The sequence below is a fragment of the Dendrobates tinctorius genome, unplaced genomic scaffold (assembly GCF_039654945.1).
Source record: "Dendrobates tinctorius isolate UK_male_01 unplaced genomic scaffold, ASM3965494v1 ptg000223l, whole genome shotgun sequence".
In the NCBI taxonomy this organism is placed as follows: domain Eukaryota; kingdom Metazoa; phylum Chordata; class Amphibia; order Anura; family Dendrobatidae; genus Dendrobates; species Dendrobates tinctorius.
In genome coordinates, this window is record NW_027361890.1 from 876,863 (window position 1) to 903,516 (window position 26,654).

Sequence of the window (26,654 nt, forward strand, 5' to 3'; positions counted from 1 at the left end):
ATTATATGCCTGTCCTTTTAAATTATGTATGTACTAATGATTTTTATTATTTTTACATGCAGTATGTCTTCAGAATCAGAGTATTCCCCATCGCGGCAGGAATTGGCGCAAGCAGACCGTGAGGTGATTATTTTTGTGCATCTGGTAAGTATATCTGCTGCTTCTCCAAATCTCTTACGTTTTTTTCAACTTTTTTAAGACATCGTCATCATCCTCTTCTGTGGACGGGACTAGTGAGGGCGAAGAGCAGGAGCAGCGAAGCCAAGTCCCGGTGGTGATACGGAATGTAAGTATCAAATGATTTGTAATGTTCTTTATTTTTTATCTTCTATTTTTACTCTTTTTTATGTTTCTTTTTTTGTAACTTTTTATTCAATTTAAATTGGATTATTCTAATGAATGTGTTTTGTCTAGGTTCCACAACGAGATGAAGACGTGTACCTGGATAATGAGCAGCTCATCAGCCTGGTCCAGGAGCGTTCGCCGTTGTGGGACAGCCGTGACCGGCTGCACAAGGACATTGTGGTGACCCGGCGGCTATGGAATGAGGTGGCCGCAGCGTTGATGGATGGCTGGGACAGCGCCACAGCATCCTCCAAAAAGGCGTTTAGTGAGTATTTCCCTGCTCTGTATTGTGCCGCAGTGACTGTTGTCCTTGACGGCACTGTTGGGTTTCATGCTAGGTGTATTCTAGCAGGAAACCCAACAGTGTCATCGGGGTCTACAGTGACTGCTTTGAGTATTGTATTGCTACATTGTGCCGCAGTGACTGTTGTCCTTGACGGCACTGTTGGGTTTCGTGCTAGGTGTATTCTAGCAGGAAACCCAACAGTGTCATCGGGGTCTACAGTGACTGCTTTGAGTATTGTATTGCTACATTGTGCCGCAGTGACTGTTGTCCTTGACGGCACTGTTGGGTTTCGTGCTAGGTGTATTCTAGCAGGAAACCCAACAGTGTCATCGGGGTCTACAGTGACTGCTTTGAGTATTGTATTGCTACATTGTGCCGCAGTGACTGTTGTCCTTGACGGCACTGTTGGGTTTCGTGCTAGGTGTATTCTAGCAGGAAACCCAACAGTGTCATCGGGGTCTACAGTGACTGCTTTGAGTATTGTATTGCTACATTGTGCCGCAGTGACTGTTGTCCTTGACGGCACTGTTGGGTTTCGTGCTAGGTGTATTCTAGCAGGAAACCCAACAGTGTCATCGCGGTCTACAGTGACTGCTTTGAGTATTGTATTGCTACATTGTGCCGCAGTGACTGTTGTCCTTGACGGCACTGTTGGGTTTCGTGCTAGGTGTATTCTAGCAGGAAACCCAACAGTGTCATCGGGGTCTACAGTGACTGCTTTGAGTATTGTATTGCTACATTGTGCCGCAGTGACTGTTGTCCTTGACGGCACTGTTGGGTTTCGTGCTAGGTGTATTCTAGCAGGAAACCCAACAGTGTCATCGGGGTCTACAGTGACTGCTTTGAGTATTGTATTGCTACATTGTGCCGCAGTGACTGTTGTCCTTGACGGCACTTTTTTTTTTTATCAACAGTGGACAAAGTCCGAACACGTTGGCGTTCGATCAAGGACCGCTTCAACAGTTATGTTCGTGCTGAGGGCCAGGTTCGCAGTGGATCTGCGTCAAGGACCAGAACTAGATACCGTCACTATCACGCGTTGCAGTTCCTAAGACCGGTCCTTGCCACGAGATCGTAAGTATTATAAATTTTGGGTTTTTATTTTTATTAATCTGTGTTTTTCTAATCCACAGCTGATGCTTCTTGTAAAGGCATGGTAGTAATGATTTTCCTTTCTTCAACAGCACCTGGAGCAGCACCCTGCAACCTGGCCCTGGAGCGGTCCTTCCTCGGACGTCCTCTGACCCGTCCCAGCCATCCGACAGCCAGGAAGCACCTTGCAGGTCAACCACACACACAGCTGGTGACCAGGAAGCTGGGCCATCAGGTGTTCCCCTGTCCCAGGTCTCTGCCACTGGTTATGCGGGCACTACCCGCCAGCGGCAGAGGGCCTTGGACAGGAATGTCTTGCCCGAGTTTATGCATTTGAGCGAGACATTTAATTCCAGCCTCAAGTCACTGTCCGACAGAGTTGAAAGCGGTTTTGCACTCATGGAACGTGGTTTTAACCACTTTGAACACCGCTTCAATTCTGTAGAAGAGCGCCTTGACCGTCTGGAGGCCGACCTCAACAGACCAGCACACCATTTTTTTAGTAAGATTGAAAAGGGCATGGCTGAACACCTTAGTCCTGATCAACAGCTGAATGTGCTGCAGGCCTGCAACAATGCTTTCTTGCAGGCTATGCAGCATAATCGGTACGGTCAGCAGTCAGTGGTGTCCTTTCCACCTGTGCCACCATTGACTCGCTTCACCTCACTACCGACTTGTGCTGCATACCACTGCACGGACACCTCTATTCAAAGCCAGGACACCCACCGTTACACCACCACAAGTATGAGTGCAGCTGGTCACTTCACCGACACCACCATGGCAAGCGCTGCTCCTGTCTGGAGCACCACCGCCACTCCCATGCATGCGTGGAGCTCAGCCACCACTAGGCAAACATGGAACAGCCCTGCCGCTACAACAACATGTAGTAGCCCTGCCACCACCACTCTGCAAACCTGGACAATCACTGCCGCCACCAGTCCTCCTGCAAGGACGAGCACTGACAACGAAGAGCAGCAGCAGCAGCCACCTCAGCAGCAGCAGCCACCTCAGCAGCAGCAGCCACCTCAGCAGCAGCCACCTCAGCAGCAGCAATCACCTCAGCAGCAGCAACCACCTCAGCAGCAGCAGCCACCTCAGCAGCAGCAACCACCTCAGCAGCAGCAGCCACCTCAGCAGCAGCCGCCACCTCAGCAGCAGCCGCCACCTCAGCAGCAGCAGCCGCCACCTCAGCAGCAGCAGCAGCCACACCTGCAGACGGGGGACCTACACTCAATATTTGCCCCTAGTTCAAGGCGAAATCTATCAAGGCGGGCATTGGGCCAAAGTCGGTCCAGGCACACAAGCCTACGGCGACATGCCATTACAACTAATGTACCTGAACAGATTTCCTCTCCTCCAAGTGTTCCTAGTTTAATTCCCTTAACTGGACTACCTTCCCCCACAAGTTTTGTTGCCCCTTCCCCTCAAACACCGTCTTCAACAGCAAGTGTTGCATATTCCCTGCACACCCCCAAATTGAAACCATCTGCCCCCAAACGCCGGAAAAAATAATTTTTTGGTTTATTTTTGTGATAAAAAATAAATTTACATTTGTGGTTCACCATTACTAAGTTTCATTAATGTTGTTTGCGCCGCTCACACACACTGATGGGTAAATACATGTTAAAAACCAACCCAAGGCCTAGTATAGTCATATGTGAAATAATACACGGACTAGTATAGTCATACCAAGGCCTAGTGTAATAACTCGAGTTTTACCAACTTGGATCTGGTTTCATGAAAAACAAACTGTTGAAACTTGTCTTAAAAATAAGTTTCTTTCTAGTTTCACCAGTTTGTTTTTTGTGAAACAAGATGCTAGTTGTTAAAAATCGAGTTATTACAGTAGGCCTTGGTATGACTATACTAGGCCGTGGTATTTCACATATGACTATACTAGTAGGCCCAAGGCCTACTATACTCATATTTGAAATACCACGGCCTAGTATAGTCATTCCAAGGCCTAGTGTAATAACTCTAGTTTTACCAACTAGAATCTGGTTTCATGAAAAACAAACTGTTGAAACTTGTCTTAAAAATAAAGTTTCTTTCTAGTTTCACCAGTTTGTTTTTTGTGAAACAAGATGCTAGTTGTTAAAAATCGAGTTATTACAGTAGGCCTTGGTATGACTATACTAGGCCGTGGTATTTCACATATGACTATACTAGTAGGCCCAAGGCCTACTATACTCATATTTGAAATACCACGGCCTAGTATAGTCATTCCAAGGCCTAGTGTAATAACTCTAGTTTTACCAACTAGAATCTGGTTTCATGAAAAACAAACTGTTGAAACTTGTCTTAAAAATAAAGTTTCTTTCTAGTTTCACCAGTTTGTTTTTTGTGAAACAAGATGCTAGTTGTTAAAAATCGAGTTATTACAGTAGGCCTTGGTATGACTATACTAGGCCGTGGTATTTCACATATGACTATACTAGTAGGCCCAAGGCCTACTATACTCATATTTGAAATACCACGGCCTAGTATAGTCATTCCAAGGCCTAGTGTAATAACTCTAGTTTTACCAACTAGAATCTGGTTTCATGAAAAACAAACTGTTGAAACTTGTCTTAAAAATAAAGTTTCTTTCTAGTTTCACCAGTTTGTTTTTTGTGAAACAAGATGCTAGTTGTTAAAAATCGAGTTATTACAGTAGGCCTTGGTATGACTATACTAGGCCGTGGTATTTCACATATTACTATACTACTAGCCCAAGGCCTACTATACATACTCATATTTGAAATACCACGGCCTAGTGTAGTCATTACAAGGCCTAGTGTAATAACTTTATTTTTACCAACTAGAATCTGGTTTCATGAAAAGCAAACTGTTGGCTTCAAGTTTCACCCGTTTGTTTTTCGTGAAACAAGATCCTAGTTGGCAAAAATTGAGTATGCCTTGTTATGACTATACTAGGCCGTGGTATTTCACATATGACTATACTAGTAGGCCCAAGGCATACTATACTCATATTTGAAATACCACGGCCTAGTATAGTCATTCCAAGGCCTAGTGTAATAACTTGTAAGTTGGAATGGAGCAGATTACATTCATCCACTCAATGCTGACTTGTATTCCCCATGGACTTTCATTGGGGTTGGGTTTTGAGGGTTGTGTTTTGAGAAAATCACATACTTTGTTTTCAACTAGTTGCACAATTTTCTCTTGAAAAAAAATGGTTTCCTGATTCATGGCCTGCAGCTTTGCTCGTTCCAATATATTTCACGCAGACTAGCAATGCTGCATTTTAACTCATATGTGTATTTACCTGCCCAGGTGTGTGAACATCATAAAATTCAGTTATACATGGGAAGTTTTTTATTAAATTGGAGTTTAAAAAATATAGTGCACTCAGTAATGGTATCAAATAAGGTTTTTTATTACCATAAACAAACAAAAACATTACACCATTTCATCTTGCCAGTGCACCCGTCCTACATCAGAAATAAAGTAGGCCGCAAATTGGTCCCTCATTTGGCCAACTTCAACGGATGACCTGAGAGTGTGCTGAGTGAATTCAGGCAATGGGTTAGGAGCATCATCGTCCAGTTCAAAGGTCGGGTGCTCTTTAGCCATCACAAAGTTATGTAGAACCACACAGGCCTTCACCACCTCATCGACTGTTTCAAGTTTAAGATTAATGGCCGTGCCCAGAATTCGCCATCTGGAAACAAGAATCCCAAAAGCACACTCGACAGTTCTTCTGGCCCTGGTCAGCCTGTAATTAAATATTTTTTTGGTGTGGTCCAAGTCCCGGCTGGAGTAGGGTTTCAGTAAGTTTCCGCACATTTGAAAAGCCTCATCGCCAACCATTACAAAGGGCAGTGGCGGAGCTTCGGTGTGAGGAAGAGGCCGTGGCATAGGGAAATTAAATTGGTTGCCATACAACCTACGGCCCATGTCTGAGTTTTTAAAAGCCTGAGAGTCATTACCACGGCCAAATGCTCCAATGTCCACTGCTACAAACATACATCCGGCATCCGCAATCGCAATGAGTACTATTGAAAAGTACTTTTTGTAATTATAGTACTCAGATCCCGTTCTTTGGGGTTTGATGATCCGTATGTGTTTACCATCAACAGCTCCCAAACAGTTGGGAAAATTGCATACTGTCCAGAATTTGTCAGCAATTTCCATCCACTTTTCAGCGGTGGGCAGGGGCATAAATTCTGGGCAAAGAACATTCCAGAGAGCCCGGCAGGTGTCAGCAACAATTCCAGACAAGGTAGAGATTCCAATACGGTACTGGAAGTGTAGTGAAGATAGGGTTTCTCCAGTCGCCAGGAATCTGTGAACAGACAAAGAAGTAAAATTAATATTTATGTATATTATTTTAAAAAACTATAAAATAAAATATTAGTACATTCACGAAAACTAATTACCCACGGTTTTGAATACTAAATTTAAAAAAAACCCAGCAGACCGCACCCCTTGGTTTTTAAAACATACCGTAATGTCACCAGTAGCCGTTCCTCAGGAGGAATCGCACGACGGAGCTGTGTGTCCTGTCTCCGGATGGATTGTTGGACACGAGCAAGCAAATCCATGAAACTTTCGTGGGACATCCTGATATAATCTGTAAATTTCTCCGGGTTTGCCTGTAGCTCGCTGTAGAGGGTGTGGTATGCCCCACGGCTCTCCCGGAGTTCAACAATCGGATGTATCCACATACGCCGCCGTCTTCGCTGCCTCTCTCTCTTCCTTTGTTCATGGCAAGCAACTGCATATGCCTGAGCCATCGCGATGTCCAAATCCAAGTTGAAGTGAAAACTCTTCCAGCGCAGATCCATGGTCACGAGAAGAATCAAGCAAATGTGAAGAATACTGTAGACAGGGTCTATATATTAACATACCACACCCACAATGAAGTCCCATTGGTCTTGTGTGTTGTTGAATGGTTGTTTTTTCATTTTTGTGGGGTTTTTCCAAAATCTGTAAAAAAACGCAAACGCACAAAAAACGCATACAAACGCGCAAAAACGCTGCGTTTTTTTCCTGCATGCGCATAAAAATGCTTGAAAAAAACGCAGCGTTTGTATGCATTTGTATGCGTTTTTTTAATGCGTTTTTTTGCGGGAAAAACGCGCTGCAAAAAAAAGCAAGTGTGAAACTAGCCTTAGGCGTGTGTCGATTCAGCAGAGCGATCCGGGCTGCCCATTGTAAACTGTATTTTAGGCAGCGCTGCAAATCTCCGTGGTGTTGGGACACTCACCGCTGAGGATAAGGACTTCATCACTTCATCTGCTGGACCCAAGACTCGCATCAGGATCTCGAGAATTCGCCGACATCATCAGGACCACGGGAGGACACCGCCAACACCAAAAGATACTGCATTATTTACCTCAGGATTGTGACAGACCCCCACTGCGACGCAATCTAGGCAGCTCCAGTCACAGACAGAAGTTCAACCGTGACTGGCGCCTGAGTGATAAGCTATATTTTATTGTATTGTCGGCTTTACTTGTCCCTGTTCCTTAAAGGGAATTTGTCACCCTTTTTTGAGATATCATATAATGATATCATTCAATTGTGTGTCATATAAGGATTCTCTTAGTACTTTTGCTTCCCCCTGACCCCGCACCTTTCATGCATAAATACCTTGTTTATATCGGTTCAGATGTATGTAAACTGTCACGGTCCAGTCCGATGGGCGGGGCTTATTCACCTGCTCCCCCCCTCCCTGTCTTGCTCTACACAAGAAGAAATGCGTAGAGCAAGACAGGGAGGGGGGGAGCAGGTGAATAAGCCCCGCCCATCGGACTGGACCGTGACAGTTTACATACATCTGAACCAATATAAAAAAGGTATTTATGCATGAAAGGTTCGGGGTCAGGGGGAAGCAAAAGTACTAAGAGAATCCTTATGTGACACACAATTGAATGATATCATTATATGATATCTCAAAAAAGGGGTGACAGATTCCCTTAAAGTTATCCCCATTAACCTTTTGCTGTATTAGGGAATATTATCCCTCCCTTTTCTCCCTGCGGGGAGTTTCTCCTGTATAAAAACCCCTTTCACCCTTGGTCTGTGTACAGTCCGTTACTGCATCCTACATGCCTGCAGTCTCCTCACAGAGCCGCAGATGGAATCAAATGCCAGGGCACAGCCAGGTGCAGCAGAGCCAAGTAGGACTGAAGGAATGCGATATCAAACGCTGGGGTACAGTTATGCGCAGACGCAATAAAGACAAATGGTACAAAAGACATTGCAATAATGTCTGCCCATGCCCAAAGAGGAGCCAATCACTGAGAACGAAAGTGCAGGCGCGATGTTTGGCTGCACATAAGTAAAAAAAATATAGAATAGAAAACAGAAAACACAGCGGCGCTACGCGTGTGCAATACTCAAGCGTCTTCCATGAGTCATGCTTGAGGTAATGTTGCTCAGAGCTAGAGTTTAAAGGAACCATGTACCATTGTAAAAGGTGTCGTACATAAAGGAGTGCCTGATCTCAAGGGCATAAAGATAAAACTGATTTTGTTGAACCACACAAACAAGGATACTGAAATATACAAAGGGTTATATAAAAAACATATGTAGAAAATAAGATGATAAGATGACTGATGCAAGAAAATAAAATAATGATATCAAAGGGTACCCTAACAGCATCAAAATATGGCCAGAAAATCAGGCCAAATAAATAGTTGGAATATATGATGTAATATAATAGTAACATACACTTTTGGGCAAAAAAAGTAAGTAAATTACCCAAAATGAAGCGAACCAAAAATCTGTAATAAAATTACATAATTTTATTAGGTGCAAAAAAATATATAAAAGGGCTACATGTCCACATTTATCATAACATACCCCAAGGGGACAAAGCACAGACCAAGAAAAAACAGGGGGGAGAAATAATCATGATTTAGTATGCCAATTAATCATTCACATATTGCACCAAAAGTAACACAATAAATACTAGTATATCTATCTCACCAGCTAATAACCCCACACCACCACTGAAATAAACACCTAATTAAATATCCCTTTAAACAATTAACATGATAAATAACCAGGCCATTTTGGATAATTTAGTTACTTTTTTTTGCCCATAAGGGCCCTGTCACACATAGCGATCTCGCTAGCGAGATCGCTGCTGAGTCACAAGTTTAGTGACACAACAGCGATCTCACCAGCGAGATCGCTGTGTGTGACAGTGATCAGCGACCGGCCCCCCTGCCGGTATCGCTGATCGCTCTTGGAAACCGCTGGACATTTCTTCCATCGCTGGTCTCCCGCTGGCCAGCACGCATCGCTGCGTGTGACAGGCGGGAGACCAGCGATCAGCTGGTAACTAACGTACACATCGGGTATCCAAGGGACGTGCGTCCCTTGGATACCCGATGTGTACGTTAGTTACCAGCGCACTGATGCAGGGAGCTGGTAACTAACGTACACATCGGGTATCCAAGGGACGCACGTCCCTTGGATATCTGATGTGTACGTTAGTTACTAGCTCCCTGCATCAGTGCGCTGGTAACTAGCGAACACAGCGACGCCGCGCGCTCGGCGTCGCTGTGCTGATCGCTGGTGAAGCTGTCTGTTTGACAGCTCACCAGCGATCACATAGCGACTTACCAGCAATCCTGACACGTTGATATCGTTGTCGGGATTGCTGGTGAGTCGCTATGTGTGACTCCAGCTTAAGTGTAGGTTGATGTTGTTGAAGTGCCAATTGGATTATCTTTAGGACACTATTGTGTTTTGACTTTGTAATACAATAGTGTTACCACTAAAGAAAGGAGGCAACAGAAATGGATGACTATATGGAATGGCCACAGACGGCAGTATAAAAGTAACGATGTCATCGGGGGGGAGGAGAGGAAAAAGAAAAAGAAAACATGGATGAATGGAGTGGAAGACACACAGCCAGATAAACAAGGCGACAATTATAACAAATCTCAAGTTATTATGCAACAGAGATAGATCCAAACCCTAAGTAAGTATTCACATATCCGGTGTTCAAAACTGGCAGAAGATATATGTACGCATTGTAAGACAGCAGTAGCACGGTACGCAGTGAAGAGGCAGTGACCCACAAAATTCAAACACCAAAGTCTCTTTAATGTGTTATCTTCACACATAAAAGTCCAATCCGCACAAGTGCATATAACTTTAGTGCATATAATTTGTATCCATTTCACCATTCGCAGAATATATATTATGCGCCATCCTTCATTTTACAGACACTAAACACGCCAGTCTTCCTCTGACTAGTTCCCGTGGGTGTTTATGCGCCGTATCCAAGACTCTATTCACACATTTCATGTTGCAGGCACTACACACGCTAGTCCTCCTCTGACTAGTTCCCGTGGGTGTCTTGCACCATTGCATCACAGCCTCTTTACTCACACAGCCGTACACAGTCCAGGATATCCTCTGGATTCGCAGCCAGGCACTATATCCATCTGTTTTGCAATCATTACACACGCCAGACTTCTTTCGGGCACAGGACATCCACCTCTGGGTACAGGACTGTCCACATCCGAGACCGGTCACCATGGATGACTTGCATCTCTGTGTGCACTGCGGGTTGCCAGGCCTCACTCTGGCCCTGACAGACCTGAGGCTCACTAAGCCCTCACTCAAATCTCACTAACCCTTTCCTGCAGGGCTTTTATCACAGAAACCTGTGGCTTTCAGCCACATAGAAAACCTGGATCCAGAATACAACAGACTGCATCTCTATCATACTGCAATCTGTTTCAAACACAACATCCAGAGCAGGATTTCCCTACCTCTGTCTTGGACACTAACATGTCCAAGACTAACACTTACTTTTATTATCAGTCTGCATTGCAGTCACAGCTACGCCTGTGACTGCCATGCACACCTATGGCCTCCATACACCTCCATGCACCTCCATGCACATCCTGGGGAGAATAAACAGCGACCCCTACCTGTGACATCGGTCATTGCTTGCCCATCGCAATCCCAGCTACACCTGTGACCACAATGCATTTCCATAGCCTCAATACACCTTCATGCACATCCTGGGAAGAACATACGTACAGTGCCCCTAGCTGTAACAGGGGTCACTTCCTCACAATATAAATATATATATCAGTAGCGTAGCTACCAGGGGGCAGAGGGGGCGGTGGCCCCGGGCCCCGCGCTTTGATGAGGCCCACCCAGAGCTACACTACTGTAACTGTATCAGCGTGCACAGCGCGCCGATACAATTACATTCTGCGGCAGAGCAGGGAGAATCGATCTCCCTGCTCTGCCTCACGGCCGCTATAGGCACCTGAGCAGGTGGGGGGGCCCGGTGCCAGCAGTGGGCCCTCCTCCTCGGCATCGCAGGTTCAGCTGTATCGGCTGGATGCCGACACAGCTGACCACATTGATGAGAGAAGAAGCGAGCGCTCCTTCTCCCATCATCCCCCTGTCAGCATCTGACGTCACCGTACTGACAGTCCTCGGCGCCTGCAGTCAGAGATGAGCGGGAGCAGTGCAGGAACCAGGAGGTGTAATAGAGGTGAGTATTTAGTTTATGGGGGAGTGTGTGTGTGCATTATTCTACAGAGGGTGGCTATGGGAGTGCATATATAGAGGGTGGTTATGGGGGTGCACATATAGAGGGTAGCTATGGGGGTGCATATACAGAGGGTGGCTATGGGGGTGCATATACAGAGGGTGGCTATGGGGTGTATTTATAGAGGGTGGCTATGGGAATACATATACTACAGAGGGTGGCTATGGGGGTGCATTATACTACAGAGGGTGGCTATGGGGGTGCATTATACTACAGAGGGTGGTTATGAGGGTGCATTATACTACAGAGGGCGGCCATGGGGTGCATTATACTACTGAGGCTGCCTATGGGGGTGCATTACACTACAGAGGCTGCCCATAGGGGTGCATTATGCTATAGAGTCTGCCTATGGGGAGTGCATTATATACAGTATAGAGTCTGCCTATGAGGAGTGCATTATATACAGTATAGAGTCTGCCTATGGGGATTGCATTATATATAGTATAGAGTCTGCCTATGGTGAGTGCATTATATACTATAGAGTCTGCCTATGGAGAGTGCATTATAATATATGGAGACCTATGGAGAGTGAATTGTACTATATGGAGACCTATGGGGAGTGCATTATACTATGTGGAGGCCTATGGGGAGTGCAGTATGCTATATTGAGGACTATCGGGTGTATTATGCTATATGGAGGCTATCTAGTGGCCCATCTTACAGTGTTGGAGCCATTAAATAGTTTGGGGGAAAGTAAGGGGTCAGTATATATACAGTCAGGGGGCATTATACTGTGTATAAGAGAGCTTCATACTGTGTATATGGGAGCTGTACAGAGGGGAAATCTGGACATTATTAAATGTAAAGTGGGCACTTATTGTTATAGGGGAAGTTAGGTTACTGTTGCTGTCAAATGGGCACACAGGGGGCATTATTACTTTCTAGGGGACAAAATGTGGGCACTGTTTTCTAGGGCACTTGCACCCAGCCTTAGTATTTTCTAGAGGGTTGCTTTAAAATGTAGAGGTCATACAGGGCCTCACAGCAGGTGCATTAATAGGGACACACAAAGCAGCGGCTCAGCATTGGGGTATCAGCAGGATTAGGAGTTTTTGCAGGTTGGGAATAGTCCCGTTTTGGACAGTGCTGAAAATCTGAGAAGTGAAATGTGTCTTTGTTGCATTCTCTGCAGGTGAGTCCTGGCTGGAGGAGTTGTCATGTCGGTCTGGACCAGATGGAAAAGGCGTGAAAAGTGAACGATTCCTTCGGAAAGAACGTCAGCGGCAAGTCATCTGTAGCTGTGCTGTGATCTCTTATACAGTATGTTCTGTAGGACTGGTATTTACCACTGTCCATATGGTGGTAATATCAATGTTGGTCTTTATATAGCGATTATTTTCAGCAACAGCACGGTCATCTGCTGAGGTTCTCCTCCACTATCAGGTGTGATGGTTAGGACATGGTTAATGTCCTGTTCTCACAGGGTTAACTTTTGCCAGCCTTTCTTTGGATCTGGGAGGGGTATTTCTACTCACTCCAGACTAGCATTCTCTGTCAGCTATACTGTTATTCTGGCTGTGTGTCTGACCGACCCCCCTGGTGTGCGTGTACTGCATTGCTTGTTTGATTCCTGTGTATGACCCGGCCTTTCCCCTCACTCTGAACTCCATCTCACGTTTTAGGTATTATTGTCTTCTCTGGTTCTGACCTCCTGGCTTGGCTATTGTTACTCCGCTACCGTTTGCCCCTATTGTACCGTCTATTGCCCGTTCTGGTTTTCTGATCTATTGCTACGTCCTGACTATCCGCTCTGTCTAACCCTTTGGTACTGTCCTGCTATCTCGTGCATTGACCCCGGCTTGATCTGGTTTCCGCCCCTGTCTATGCCCCTTGGTAACCTGTCCCATAGTTACCTTTCTAGGAGTTTCCCTGCAGCTCTTAGCTCTGTGGAGCTTAGGCATCGCCCCCAGCAGTCATGTGCTTCAGGTCCTGATAGTTTGAAGAATGCATTGTTACCGCTGCTGCCCTGCTCCACAGGAATCTTTGAGCATGGTTTTTGTACTCAGGATATGCGCACTGGCTCAGTGAGCGAGTGTAGTGCGGTGTTCCTGACATTATAGCTGACCATTTCAGTTCTTTTTTTTATCTCTGAAGGAAAAAAAAAGAAGTGTGTTAGGCCTCTTTCACACTTCCGTTTTTTACAATCAGTCACAATCCGCCAGGTTTTGAAAAAAACGGATCCTCAATTTTCTTTTGAGGATTCGTTTTTTTCCCCATTGACTTGCATTAATGACGGATTGCTGTCCGTTGCATCCGTTTTTTTTGAGGATCCACCAAAAGTTGCTGTCCGTCACCATCCTGAAAGATTTCAAAACGGAGCTTGCAACGTTTTTTTCTCTGGCGGACCCTCCAGACACTCATTTAACCCGAATTTCTTTCTGGGTGCCGGAGAAAACAAAAAAAAAATTCTCTCTCTCTCTCTCTCTCTCTCTCTCCTTCCCGGCCAGCAGTTCCTTTATTTCCTCATTTTCAGGATCCATCTGAAAACGGATCCTGTGCCATCCGTTCACATCAGTTGAGAACGGATCCGCTTCTCTGACTTTTTGGCGGATTTGAACTGATGCAAAAAACTGAAGTGTGAAAGAGGCCTTATCCTCATGGATCCCATACAAGCTTTGGCTGATTAGGTCAAGCACCTGACCCAAATGTTCCATAAACTCAATGTGGAACAGCGCACGATGGCCCATACCCAGCAACAGTTGGTGGTTACTGTGCAGGGGGTTGTCGATGCAGGGGCTTCTAGTTCTGGGGGTAGAGATGTGTCATTAGCGTCCCCCGAATCTCCGGTCAAATTGCCAGACCCTTTCTCAGGGGATAAAAAGGAGTTCAGGTCTTTCAGAGAAGGATGCAAGTTTTTTTTTCCCTTAAGGCCCCGCTCCTCCGGGGATGAGTTCCAGAGGGTAGGGGTCATTATTTCCATACTTCGGGGGGCTCCACAGGCATGGGCTTTCTCTCTCTCTTCCTCTGCTCCTGAACGTATGTCTGTGAATTTGTTCTTTGAGGCTCTGGGGCACATTTATGATGAGCCTGATAGAGTGTGTCTGGCAGAGGATATGGTGATGAGTGTGACACAGGGGAGGCACTCTGCTGAATGGTTCTGCTCAGAGTTTAGACGTTGGACGTCCGAAGTATCCTGGAACGCCGCCGCCCTGAGAGGGTTTTTTCGCAGGGGCCTGTCTGACCGTCTGCAGGACACTCTGGCATTACATCCGCCTCCTGATACCCTTGAGGACTTCATGATGCAGGCGGTCCGTATGGACCGGAGACTCCGTGCTAGAGGAATGATGCAACAAGAGTCTCCCTTGTACCCCCAATTGTGTGACACTTCACCTGTATCTGAGCCCATGGAGGTTGTGTCAGTCTCGGTTAAGGAGAAAGAGAGAAGGCACCGTAGAGACAACCTACTATGCTTTTACTGTGGAGCCTCTGGACATTGGAAAAGGTATTGCCCCTCCTGCCCTTCTTCAGAGAAACCATCAGAGAAATGACCAGACGTTGCTGGAACTCGGATACTGAGAAGGAGGCACCTAGGCTAAAGGCACTGCTGAGAACCAGCTGATGGTGCTGGAACCCGGATGGGTAGCAGAAGCTGAAAGAGCAAATGGAACTAGCGAGGACCAGCTGACGCTGCTGGAACCCGGAGGGGCAGCAGAAGGAACAAGAGCCAATGGCACAACCGTGGACCAGCTGACGGTGCTGGAACACGGTTACTAAGCAGGAGGTACCTGTGCTAGAAAGCACTACCAAGGTCCAGCAGATGTTGCCGGAACTCAGATACCGAGAAGGAGGCACCTAGGCCAAAGGCACTGCCGAGAACCAGCTGACGGTGATGGAACCCGGATGGGTAGCAGAAGCTGCAAGAGCAAATGGAACTAGCGAGGACCAGCTGACGGTGCTGGAACCCGGAGGGGCAGCAGAAGGAACAAGAGCCAATGGCACAACCGTGGACCAGCTGACGGTGCTGGAACACGTTTACTAAGCAGGAGGCACCTGCGCTAGAAAGCACTACCAAGGACCAGCAGACATTGCTGGGACTAGGATACCGAGAATGAGGCACCTAGGCCAAAGGCACTGCCGAGAACCAGCTGACGGTGCTGGAACCCGGATGGGTAGCAGAAGCTGCAAGAGCAAATGGAACTAGCAATGACCAGCTGAGGGTGCTGGAACCCGGAGGGGCACCAGAAGGAACAAGAGCCAATGGCACAACCGTGGACCAGCTGACGGTGCTGGAACACGGTTACTAAGCATGAGGTACCTGTGCTAGAAAGCACTACCAAGGTCCAGCAGATGTTGCTGGAACTCGGATACCGAGAAGGAGGCACCTAGGCCAAAGGCATTGCCGAGAACCAGCTGACGATGCTGGAACCCGGATGGGTAGCAGAAGGTACCCATGAAAAACAAAGTTGCAAGGCCGCGAGCCAGCCGCAGTTACCAAAACCCACAGTCCTACAGGGGGTGCTTGTCCTATTGGCGCTACGGAACCAGCCTTTATTACCAGAACCCGCAGCCCACATAGGAAACACCGAAACTGCAGGCACCATAGACTCGGCTAACCCGACCGCAACACGACAGGACAACATATTGGTGGCAAAGTGACGTTGACACTACCCAGAAACAGCAGGCGTGCTGGAACCAGGCTGGGCAGGAGGGAGTACCCGTGCTAAATACACTTCTGAGCATCAACTGGCGATGTTGGAGCCCAGGGTCAATCAGGGTGTAGGCTGAGGCCTAATTTCATCAAGTTTAATATCTGTTGTAGACTACTACTGATTTTAAACGTGCTCCAACTCTGTCTCCACTCTGTCTCTAGTATTTACCCTGGCCTCCAACACCGCAAGTTGCTGCTCAGAAGTGGCGTCTGCAAAATCAACACTTGTTCCTGTGTTACTGGGGTTCAGTAATGTCTGCTGATCCCCTGATGTGTGTCTGGCAATGTCTCCTGCTCTGTCCACATTCCCACAACAACTGGCAGGGTTGGAGGCCAGGGGAAATACTAGAAACAGAGTGGAGCCAGAGGCCTAGTTGGAGCAAGTTTGAAATCAGTAGTAGTGTGAATGTGGAGGCAGCAGAAGACATTGCCGTCCACACAGCAGGGGAGCAGCTGGCATTGCTGAACCCCACTAACACAGGAGCTAGTGTTTTTCTCTGTGCAGACGGCACTTCTGAGCAACAACTGGCTGTGTTGAAGCCCAGGGGTAACAGTTCAGGTGGCAGAAGCATGAACACAACAGGAGACCTGGATACTGTTGCCAACCAATTATTTATTCTGGAAGAGGACTGGCAAATTCTGGTGAGATCCAGGCCTTGTTCATTTTCAGAAAAGTAAGCCGGTCAACATTATCTGAGGATAGTCGTGTGCGACGGTCTGTTAGTACACCACCTGCGGCACTAAAGACGCGTTCCGATTAGAGTTGAGCGACTTTTGTTTTTTTAGGGTCGAGTTTCGTTTCGTGAAACCCGACTTTTCCAAAAGTCGGGTCGAGCAAGATCGGCCGATTATAGGGAAAAGTCGGGGTCGTCCCGAAACACGAAACCCAATGTAAGTCAATGGGGAATAAAAGTCGGCAGTGAGAGGAGGTCAGGAAACACACCTACAGTGCCCATTTGAATGCCAAAAGCATCAATTCTTCTTACTTAAGCTTGTCAACCTTAATTAACTTCATAATACAAGTTATGCACTGAAAAATGGGGGTTATTTGGCTAAAGTTGTGGGGGGGTAGGGCTGGCTCCAGGTTTTCATGTGCCCTGGGCGAAAGAGCGCCCCTTTAACACATACCACAACTCATCATGCTCCGATACGGCAGAGAAATAGCGGTATAGTACAATGAAAAATACTTCACTTTTTACATCTCATGACGAGGCCCATCTATTTCTCCATACAGAATCATTGGTCCCATATAATGTTTGAAACAGTATATGATGAGCTCCACATAATGCTACAGTATATGTTGGTCCCCATGGATGAAGCTCCACTGTCTTATAGGCCCAAATAATGCTCCAAACATAATGGGCCCCATTTCTAATGCTCTAGTGTATAATGGGCCCTGTAAATGCTGCTCCAGTGTCTGATGTCCACCTTTGGAATGTTCCAGTGTATGGTGGGCCCCATCTATCATTCTCCAGAGTATAGTGCTCCCCAAAAATTGCTGTCCCAACATTGAAAACAATCAAATAAGTCTCCTCGCTAGGGAATCCCTGTACTAGTCTGGACTCCTCGTCGTCCCCATCTTCCATCTCACTGCACAGTATTTCAACCTTGCAAGTGCTGTGATCCTGAGCAAGCAGGGGGGCCCACTCGTTGGCGATGGCACTGGCACAGGGCCCCTGATAGTACGGTGGTGTGTCTGATGGCGGGTGGGCCGAACCTGCACTTTCATCTGCAGCTTCCTCTTTGTCACCGTGTAAGATGGAACTGTATATGGGAAGGGTAACCTGAGTTTCATCAGGGTCAGATTCAGGCCATGTAACGTGCGAGGGGAATGTAGTGGTCTGGGTCAATGTACCAGCAGATTCATCGAGCAGTGGCTGGGCATCAGTGCACTTGTGTCGCCCCCAGGAGTACGGTCGCCACAGTGGCATTACCTTCCTCCTAGGGAGTGTGATGTCATGCTTGGGAGCAACGAAGGATCTCTCTAGCAGGTTAACTGATTGGGCGGCGTTATTCCCACGAGTCTTGACCCTCCAAACAGCGTTCATGAAGGCAAAGTGTTTGTTTTACGTGGACAGTATGGTTGCAAAGCTGAACCTTAAAGGAATGTCCAGAAGGGCACCACCAGGAGTGGAGCCTACGGTTAAATTTCGACTCCACCTGGGAAACCTCAACCATGCCAGCTACAGAAAAGATGCACACATTGCAAGCTTAATTCCGTTAACGAACGAGACTCCGTCATGCCCCACGGTCCGAGTCCGGCTTACTAGAGGGACACGTGAGGTTCTGGCACATGAGATTGGCCAATAACTGGTGTGTCATGCCTTACATGTCCGTGGCTGCATGTGCGCTACACTGAAAAGGCCAGCGTTTGTCGCTTACAGGTGCAGATAACCCGCTGAACAACGTTAGTGATGGGGATCACTGATTACAATTATTACCCGCGAACGATGATTTCCCAGTAAGTGCAGGTCAACCGCAGTTCCGGAATTAGGCCTAACCGTCATTCCTGAAAAAATGAAAAACTTACGTGTGCAAACCACAGGTGCTGTAGCTTGCTTAACAGCTCGCCAGCCGTTCTCACGCCCAGTATGGATTACACGTGATTGCACAAAGGTGAGAAAGGGTACCGTATCCCCGGATAACATGTATGGATAGCGTACACATTCAAAATATATGTCTATACATCAGGAGGCAGGCTCAGACGGTGTTAGGCCCAGTATGGCTTGCACGTGATTGCACAAAGGTGAGAAAGGGTACCGTATCCCCGGATAACATGTATGGATAGCGTACACATTCAAAATATATGTCTATACATCAGGAGGCAGGCTCAGACGGTGTTAGGCCCAGTATGGATTGCACGTGATTGCACAAAGGTGAGAAAGGGTACCGTATCCCCGGATAACATGTATGGATAGCGTACACATTCAAAATATATGTCTATACATCAGGAGGCAGGCTCAGACGGTGTTAGGCCCAGTATGGATTGCACGTGATTGCACAAAGGTGAGAAAGGGTACCGTATCCCCGGATAACATGTATGGATAGCGTACACATTCAAAATATATGTCTATACATCAGGAGGCAGGCTCAGACGGTGTTAGGCCCAGTATGGATTGCACGTGATTGCACAAAGGTGAGAAAGGGTACCGTATCCCCGGATAACACGTATGGATAGCGTACACATTCAAAATATATGTCTATACATCAGGAGGCAGGCTCAGACGGTGTCAGGCACAGTATGGATTTGACGGCCCAGATTACACAGCGGAGGAGCAGGGAGAGGTAAAGATTGCAAATGCTGGGGCCCTGCCCAAGCAAGGGGGGCCCACTCGTGGGCGTCGGTACTGGCACTGGGCCCCTCATAGTACGGCGGTGTGTCTGACGGCGGGTATGCACCACCACCGTCAGAGACACTTGATTGCACTATGAGGGACCCTGTGCCAGTGCCCGCACCCAAGAGTCGGCCTACCCACCTGTCCAGGGCAACGGCACTCGCACGGTGTCATGCGCTAGGTGTTGACCCCGGCCATGGGGGGGAGGCAGCACAGTTAGGGAGTTTTAGAAAGTGGCATATGTTGATGTTGGACATTCAGCTGATGCAAAAGGTGAAATAGGTCAAGTCCCAGGAAGAGGTGGACCAAAGCAAGCCATTTTTCTGTCACCCTATGTGTCATCAGGGGAAGGTGGGACAAAATCCTTGGAAACCCATGCATGGTTCATTTTAATGAAGGTTAGATCATCCACATTTTGGGTTGACAGACGGGCCCTTTTTTCTGTCAGGATTGATCCAGCTGCACTGAAGACTCTTTCCGATAGCACACTTGCAGCTGGGCAAGCGAGCTCCTGTAAGGCATATTGTGCCAATTCAGGCCAGGTGTCCAGTTTAGCGGCCCAATAGTCAAAGGGGAATGACCTGTGTGGGAGAACATCGATATGGGAGGAAAAGTAGTTTGTAACCATAGTTGACAACTGCTGTCTCCTGTCACTTTCCATCGATGCAGTATTACCAGTTGTGTGAGCGGTACTTGAAAAATCAGTCCACAACATTGTCATGAAACCCCTGTCTCCAACGCCACTTCTGCTGTGTGCACCATGAACACCTCTGCCAAGCTGCCCCCGGCCCGTACGGCTCGTGTGAGAACCATCACCGCTGCTGTGTGCTGGGAATGCCTCAGGCAACCGATTTACCAGAGTTGCTTGTTTATTAGCCAATATTAGGTCAAGGTTCTCCTGTGGCATGATGTTTTGTAATTTGCCTTTATAGCGTGGATCCAGGATGCTGGCCAACCAGTAGTCGTCATCGTTCATCATTTTGGCAATGCGGTGGTCCCTTTTTAGGATCTGCAAGGCGTAATCTGACATGGGGGCCAATGTTCCCGGTGTCAATGATGCACTGCGAGTGCTGGTTGGAGGAGCACTTTCTGGCTAATCCACATCCCTCCAGTCACGCACAAACCCTGTACCAGACCTTGCCACGCCAACATTTTCACTTGCCCCACGAGATGCATCCTCCTCCCCTAAGTAATCATTCCCATCATCATCCTCCTCCTCCTCTTCTTCCTCCACCTTGTCCAGGAGAGGTCCCTGAGCAGACAATGGCTGAATGTCATCAAGGATTCCCTCCTCGTCAACATTGGCTGCAGACGCCTGCTCCTTAAGGTGCGTCAAAGTTTGCATGAGCAGACGCATAAGTGGGATGCTCATGCTTAGGATGGCGTCGTCTGCGCTTACCAGCCGTGAGCATTCCTCAAAACACTGAAGGACTTTACAGAGGTCTTTCAGCTTCGACCACTGCACACCTGTCAACTCCATGTCTGCTCTCAAAGTGCCTGGCCATGTATCCTCCCACAAATGCATTATGGCCTGCCTCTGCTCGCACAGCCGCTCCACCATGTGCAGGGTGGAGTTCCACCTTGTTGCAATGTCGATAATGAGGAGGTGGTTGGGAAGGTGGAGCAATCGCTGCAGCTTCTGCATACGAACGGAGTGTACAGGCGACCGGCGGATGTGCGCGCACAGTCTTCGCACCTTCTGGAGCAGGGCTGTTAACTCCGGGTAATTTTTGAGGAAGCACTGCACCACCAGGTTCAAGGTGTGAGCCAAGCAAGGTATGTGGCTGAGTTTTGAAAGGGTTATGGCTGCCACAAAATTACGGCCGTTATCACTAACTACCTTGCCTGCCTCAAGATGTACACTGCCCAGCCATGACTCAGTTTGTCGTTTCAAGTACTCGGCCAGCACCTCGGCGGTGTGTCTGTCGCCCTAACACATCATCTGCAACACAGCCTGCTGACGCTTTCCACTAGCTGCTCGATAGGGGGACACCTCGTGTGCAACAGTAGCAGCTGCAGATGGAGTGCTCGTATGACTGCGCTCTGTGGACGAGCTTTCGCTTCTGGAGGAGGAGGAGGAGAGTCGAATGCCTACAGCCAACTGTTTCCTATACCGTGGGCTAGGCAGCACTGTCCCACCACCGCTGTCCCCTGTGGACCCTGCATCCACCACATTAACCCAGTGCGCAGTGATGGACATGTAACGGCCCTGGCCATGCCGACTGGACCATGCATCAGTTGTGAGGTGCACGTTTCCACTCACTTACTGCTTGAGTGCTTTTACTTTTTACAACTTCAGAAGAGGAGGCGATAGAGCTGGAGGCTGAGTCAGCAATGTAAGACAAAACTTTTTCCTGATGCTCTGGCTTTAAAAGCGGTTTGCCAACTCTTAGAAAACTAAGCCTTCGAAGCCTTATGGAGCCAGACAATGACGCAGGCTCAACACCTCCTGCATTCGGTCCTATTTTGCTCTTGCCACTACCATCAGATCCACCACCAACACCATCATTACCAGCTGCCAACCCCCGCCCAATTCCACGGCCTCTTCCACCAGCCTTCCTCATTTTTTGTAGAAATGTAGACAAAATCCAACAAACTATATAGTAATGTAAAACAAGGTACAAGGTGTCTATAGGACAGGGGAGATTTTGAATTTCTGCACACACTTGTGGACACTGGACACTTATGGATTGTGTGAGGCCCACTGAATATCAGAGCGCTATGTCACAGGCTTGATGGCACAGCTGTGACCAAAGTGACTACAGGATAAGGGAGATTTTGAATTTCTGCACACACTTGTGGACACTGGACACTTTTGGATTGTGTGAGGCCCACTGAATATCACAGCGCTATGTCACAGGCTCGATGGCACAGGTGTGAAAAAAGTGACTACAGGATCACAGAGATTTTGAATTTCTGCACACACTTGTGGACACTGGACACTTATGGATTGTGTGAGGCCCACTGAATATCAGAGCGCTATGTCACAGGCTCGATGGCACAGGTGTGATAAAAGTGACTACAGGATCACAGAGATTTTGAATTTCTGCACACACTTGTGGACACTGGACACTTATGGATTGTGTGAGGCCCACTGAATATCAGAGCGCTATGTCACAGGCTCGATGGCACAGGTGTGAAAAAAGTGACTACAGGATCACAGAGATTTTGAATTTCTGCACACACTAGTGGACACTGGACACTTTTGGATTGTGTGAGGCCCACTGAATATCAGAGCGCTATGTCACAGGCAGAAATTGGCTAGTGTATCACAAACTACAAGGTGCATGTAGAATTGGGCAGAATAGGAATCTCCCTAGAGTGTAGGTCTGTAAGAACGGAACAAGTCCTCCACTTATCCTTCCACAGTGACACACAGATAGCTTCACTGTGGCCGTGATAACAGCCGTTACACGGTACTGAGAGGAGCGTGCACGTACACGGCTGTCCGGTGTACGTAAAATTGTCAAGCTCCGTGTTTTTTAAGTATACGGACTGACACACGCTGTCTCTCTATAGTTTTGAATGTGATCAAACAGCAAATATATTTAACTGTTTGAAAGCTAGACAAAACTAGTAGGTGCAGGTCTGTAAGAACGGAACATGTCCTCGACTTATTCTCACAGAGTGACACACAGATAGCTTCACTGTGGCCGTGATAACAGCCGTTACACGGTACTGAGAGGAGCGTGCACGTACACGGCTGTCCGGTGTACGTAAAATTGTCAAGCTCCGTGTTTTTTAAGTATACGGACTGACACACGCTGTCTCTCTATAGTTTTGAATGTGATCAAACAGCAAATATATTTAACTGTTTGAAAGCTAGACAAAACTAGTAGGTGCAGGTCTGTAAGAACGGAACATGTCCTCGACTTATTCTCACAGAGTGACACACAGATAGCTTCACTGTGGCTGTGATAACAGCCGTTACACGGTCCTGTGTGAGGAGCGTACACCGCTGTATGGTGTGAAAAAATGCACGCTCAGTACCTCAGCAGGACAAAAAAAAAAATTGGGATTGCTTTTAAAAAAGCAGTTTGCAGAGCAGTGGGTAAACAGCAATGCAGCTGTCAGGAAGCCTTAGAAGGCAGCCTAACAACCAACACCGCTGATCCACCACAATATAGCCTCCCCTTGCACTGCACACACAGTGACTGGTGTGTTGTACAGGCAAAATCGCTAGCAGCAGAAGCAGTTTTTTTTTTCTTCTTCCCTGCCTAACGCTCTCCCTACAGAATCAGCAGCAGCAACCTCTCCCTATGCTAAGATCTGATTTCGGAATAAATTCTTGGACTTCTGTGCGCTAACAGATAAAATCACTAATCCAGTATTTTGGAGAAAGATTAATCCATTTATTTCCCAACGCGTTTCGAAATGTATACCATTTCTTCTTCAGGGGATGACATATATGATCAGACAGAACAGTCACGGATTATATAGAACAGAAGTTCAAAAAAAGATTCAAAAAACGGCGCCAAAAGGTCACATGTCATCTGATACAAATGTCAGAGTTCAAAATGTCATAGTTAAATTAGTGTATTAGTTAAATTTAAAATCATTAAAAACATATTGCTTTTATTATTTCATAGATAAAAGAAAGAAAAGAAAAGGAGAATTGGAAGTTAAAAAAGAACAAAAAAAGAACAAGGAGGGAAAGACTCGTGTAAAACGAACTCCTGACATCAAGAGATAAAGAAATAGGCACAGTGGTAGTCTCAGACCACTGAGCCAGGCTTGGTTATATCTAACTCGAAAAGAAAAAGAAAAAGGCTCCAAAAATTGTATTTTTGTATATATAAACGAATTTTAATTAAAAATGATCTTTCTGACAGTAAGATTCTTTCTTTTTATTATTAAAATTGTGTGTAAAAAATGTATATAAGAAATTTAAAATATAAAAAATGTATATGAGAGATATATAATTAAAAAATCAGTACGATTAATTCAAAATCACCTGAGAGGGGAGGGATAATTTCATTCATAAATCCTTGGAGTGTTTGTAACAAAGTGAACAGTTACAGAGAGCTCTCACTGCATTCAAAAAACAGGATCGCCTCCTGTGCTGTCTTAGAATAAAGATCAATCAGTAGATCGATCACACAAGGGGGAGACTTCAATTTCATCCGTGAATCCTCACGGTGTTTTATAGGGAAAAGAGCAGAGACACCAACTATGAAGAAATCATATAGCAGTAAATGAAGAAACCAGGATCGCATACCGCGATGTCCCAGTGCAAAAGGAGGAATTTGGAAGAAGGAAGAAAAAGAGACTGTATGCCACCAATATAAAGAAATGGCTTTATTTTCCTATTAAAATATATAATTATATGAGAGAAACATATGACAAATATAACATTACAGAAAAAAGTCACATATGAAAAAACACTACAGAAATAGAAAGTCGCATACAAAAAAGGGGGTTAATTATATAAAATATTATAAAAATCATTAGGATTAATATGTGGTTGCATAATTAAAAATTAAAAAAGATGAAATTCATTAAAATTATCAAATTTTAAAGAAAGACCTCAGTAATTTCGTTTAATCCATACGGCTTGAGTGTATTTAGCCTGTAGATCCAAAATACTTCTTTTCTATTCAATTGTCCTATTCTGTCAGGATTATCAGCAGGAATATGTTCAATTGGACTAATTTTTAGTCCACTCGGGTCCTTATTATGTTTAATAGTAAAATGTCTTGACAGACCGTGTTGTAAGAAACCCCTCTTAATATTGTATCTATGTGAATTAACCCTTAGATGTAGGGGTTGGGTTGTCCTTCCAACGTATTGTTTTTTACATCCACATTCAATTAGATATATTACAAAATCCATAGTGCAATTCAGGTAGTTTTTTATAGGAAAGATTTCATTAGTGATAGATGATTTTATAGTTTTTTCTTTGTGTGTAATAATCTTACAACAGAGACAATTTTTCTTGCCACACTTATAAATCCCTTTTAAGGTGGCATGAATAGGGAATGCAGATATAGTTTTTTGTCGACTAGGGGCCACCAATCCCTTAATGGTTGGTGCCCTTCTAAAGGTTATTCCTGGATTATTAGGTAAAAATTTTTGTAAAATGGGATCGCTTAAAAGTATATACCAGTTATCATATAAAATTTTGCGTATTCTCGTATGTTCTGCACAATATTGAGTGGTAAAATTAGTCATAAATTTTTTATTATCTAGTTTGGCTATTTTATCTCCATTAATAAGAGTGTCTTGTGATATATTGACACACCTATTATAGGCGCTATTAATTAGTTTATTGGGGTATTTTTTGTCCATGAACCTATTTTTTAGAATATTTGCTTGGTCCTTAAAGTCTTCAAAATTAGAACAATTTTTTCTGATTCTCCTAAACTGATTCTCTGGGATATTTCTTAGCCATTTGCCATAAGACTGATCCTGCAAACTATTGGCAATATTGGATTTTCGAATCACACAGAGGGAAGCACTGATTTGTTCAATGAAGAGGAAACTAGGACTTTTCGAAAAACCTTCTTGAACTTAAAAGAAGCGATCAAAGAGGAACTGCATTACAGCCTGGACGCCCGCTTTTTATCCATTTACCTAGAGGAGAATATATGTCCTCGGGGTCTAAGGTTGGTCTTTGACTCTCCTTTTGACAATGATTCAGAATTTACACATGAATGGGATACTAATTTGAATAATTGCATGCATAGGATGATTTTACTTTTATATAAAAAAAGATCAAAACTTGCAGAATTAGCAACCAATAAGGTACTAGATCTATCAAAGGAACTGAATCCTTTTGTTAAACATCCTGAATATAAAAAAATTAATTCAAATATGATTACATATATCATGCAAATTGAGCATGAAACAATTCTTAAAAAATCAAAAAAATTACAGAGGGATAGGGAGGACTATAGGAAAATTAATGACAAAAATAAAAATAAATATAACAAGAATGAAATCAGCAATGAGAACTCGATTAAAATGGATACTACTAACCCAGCAGAGAATAATGACAATAATAAAGAAATAGTGAAACCAATAGAGGTAAAAAAATCTTTGAAAATAATAGAAACTGTTATTAATAAAAAATCAGATGATAAAAAGAATATGAGTGAACAGATTGTCACTAATAACAAAGAAATAATAAATGGAGAAAAAAATAAAAATAATTTTCTCAAACCACCACCTATCAAGACCACTAAAATGACGGCACCGCTTGTTGAGGCTATCCAACACCTGGAGAGCATTAAGGAACAAATGAAACGATTAAATGTGAATAAAACCACTAGTAATCTTATTGACACAATGAATCCTAACATAGATACAAGTAAAATTATTACACCCACTCCAATAGAAATTGTATCACCAGCACTTATAGAATTTCCTGAATCTACACCTATTTCACTACTGGATTTCTCTATTTATGAT